This window comes from Piliocolobus tephrosceles, chromosome 1 (genome assembly GCF_002776525.5).
Source record: "Piliocolobus tephrosceles isolate RC106 chromosome 1, ASM277652v3, whole genome shotgun sequence".
Classification (NCBI taxonomy): Eukaryota; Metazoa; Chordata; class Mammalia; order Primates; family Cercopithecidae; genus Piliocolobus; species Piliocolobus tephrosceles.
In genome coordinates this window covers 82169100-82171713 of record NC_045434.1, presented here as the reverse complement: position 1 = coordinate 82171713, position 2614 = coordinate 82169100, and the positions used below count along the sequence as shown (strand labels likewise).

Below are 2614 nucleotides of genomic sequence, written 5' to 3'. Positions count from 1 at the left end.
TTCCTTCCTTCCTTCCTTCCTTCCTTCCTTCCTTCCTTCCTTCCTTCTTCTTGCTTGCTTTCTGTGTTTTTCTTCCAGACTGAATCTCTCTCTGTCACCCATGCTGGAGTGCAGTGGTGCGATCTCGGCTCACTGCAAGCTCTGCATCCCAGATTCATGCCATTCTCCTGCCTCAGCCTCCCGAACACCTGGGACAATAGGCGCCCTCCACCACGCCCTGTTCATGTTTTGTAGTTTTAGTAGAGACGGGGTTTCACTGTGTTAGCCATGCTGGTCTGCATCTCCTGACCTCGTGATCCACCCGCCTCGGCCTCCCAAAGTGCTTGGATTACAGGTGTGATCCACTGCATGCTGTAGGCTTTTGTGGCTTCCCCGTCCCTCCCTTCTCCCTACTGTTGCCATGCTTTCCAAACTCCCCTGACTCTGCTCCCGCTTTATCGCCTGCATTCACCACCGCCGCAGCTGGGGACCTCCTCCTGGGGGTCCGCCACCAAAGCAGCACCGGGCAGCTGCATCCCACCACTTCCACCTCGCCGCCGACCTGCCTGGAGCCCTGCTCCAGCACCGGAGAGCAGGGGGCCGGACCCCAAAGGTGCAGACGTGGGTTTCCTGCTGTTCGTGATGTCTTCCCGCTCCTGGAACGCCCAGCCAATTTCAATCCTCTCATCTTTCACCACCTTCCAGCCCGGGGGAAGGGGCAGGCTGGTGCAGCGGGTGCCACACACACCAGTCAAGACCTCTGCTCCAGAATGCAGGGGCTGGTTTATCTGGGGGAAGGACATTGCTTCGTCAACCACTAGGAAAACAGTCTCTGTGCACCTAGATTCTCATTGCCACCAACTTCGTGTAAACTCCAGCCCCAAGGACACACCAGAGACCCAGGCCTCGGGCCCAGTGGGCACGCCCGGGTGTCACAGCTCCCGCCAATTGGGCATTAGCACTCTGCAAATCAAGGTGAACACCGCACCACACCAAGAAAACAGGTAGGTGCAAACAAAGGAAGGAGCCTATGAATTCCACCTCCAAAGCAGGCAATTAATCCAGGACAAAACCCGTCTCAGCGCTCCGTTGCTCTTCTCGCATGGACGGCCTGGCCACCGTGTTCTGGCCCAGTCCAAGCCCCCTCCAACCCATACCGGCCTGCTCAAATGGACCCTGCCTACTAGAATAGGGCGCTCCCTCTCCAAGGCTCTATCGATCTTGCTCTCTAACTCCCTGTGCCTCTCTCTTCTGGGTTTGCCCCTGCACCTCGCGCTACTTCTTTTGCCTTCCCTCTGTCTCTCTGTCTCTCTCTCTTTCTCTGTCCCTCTCTCTTTCTCCACCTCACTGTCTGTCTCTTTCCCTCTCCACCTCCCCTGTCTCTCTCGATCCCTGTATCTCTCCCTTTGTCAGTATCAACCTCTCCATCCATCTCTTCCTTGATGTCCTTCAAGCCATTTGTGTGTGTGTGCGTGTGTGTGTGTATGTGTGAGTCTGTGTGTGTGCGCATGCATGTGAGTGTTCCCATGTACGAGTGTCTGGGTGTGTCTGTGTGTTGGACTGTAGATTTGCTCCTTGTGGTGGTGGGGTGGGTCTGGGTTTCTCTCAGCCTCTCTTGCTGGAGATCAGGCTGTTGGCTCTAGTGCCAACCTGGGGCAAAGCAGGGCCATTCGCCAATTCCCAATGCCCCACGCCCTCTTGCCTACCCAGCGGATCTTGGTCCTTACAAGTGACTGTGTTGGCGGTGTTGTGAGAAAAAGGCCACGTGAGGCTGGGCCAGCTGTTCGACCTTGGGCATTCATGATGGCTCTGGCTGGGTGGGACAAGAGGGGGCCTGACAGGAACTCCTGAGTGGCCAGGGATCCAAAAGAATAACTCTACGACAGGGAGCAGGACTGGACAGGGTCCCATGGTCGTGGGCCCTGGACCCTCATGCCTCAGAGCACTCCCTGTTCCAAGCGGGCCCGATGTGGTGGAAGCTCGGGAGCTAGGGAGCTGGGGGAAGGCTGCAGGTGAGCGTCTCGGGGGTCCTGATATGAGCACAGCGGCCCCGGGCTGGCAGTGCCAGCTGAAAGCCAGTGGGTATGGCTGGGCCAGGCTCATGGGGCAGCCAGGTGCCTCTGCCAGCATCTACGGCCATAACCACCCTGAACACACCTGATCTTGGAAGCTAAGCAGGGTCGAGCCTGGTTAGTACTTGGATGGGAGTCCACCTCGGAATGCCAGGTGCTGTATGCTTTTTTGCTTTCTTTCTTGTCTTTCTTTCATTTCTACCTTCCTTTCTTTCCTTCTCTCGCTCCTCTTTCTTTCTCTTTTCTTTCTCTTTCTTTTCCTCTTTCTTTATTTCTTTCTTCTTTCCTTCTTTCTTTCTTTTCTTTCTTTCTCTTTCTTTCCTACTTTCCTTCTTTCTTTCTCTTTCTTTTCTTTCTCTCTTTCTTTCATCTTTCTTTCTTTTCATTCTCTCTCTCTTTCTTTTCTTTCTCTCTTTTGTTATTTGTTTCTTCTTTCTTCCATTCTTCCTTTCTTTCTCTCTCTCTCCCCCTCCCTCCCTCCCTCCTTCCTTCCTTCCCTTTTTCTTTCTTTCTTTCCTTTCTTTCTTTCTTTCTTTCTTTCTTTCTTTCTTTCTTTCTTTCTT

The 2614-nt window shown here is 53.8% G+C and overlaps 1 protein-coding gene across 1 annotated transcript in view; it reads right to left on the bottom strand.

Annotated features, from left to right (window-relative positions):
* Positions 1–2614, bottom strand: part of DNAH14 (dynein axonemal heavy chain 14) — a 628991-nt gene that overhangs the window by 148338 nt on the left and 478039 nt on the right. The window lies entirely within an intron of this gene.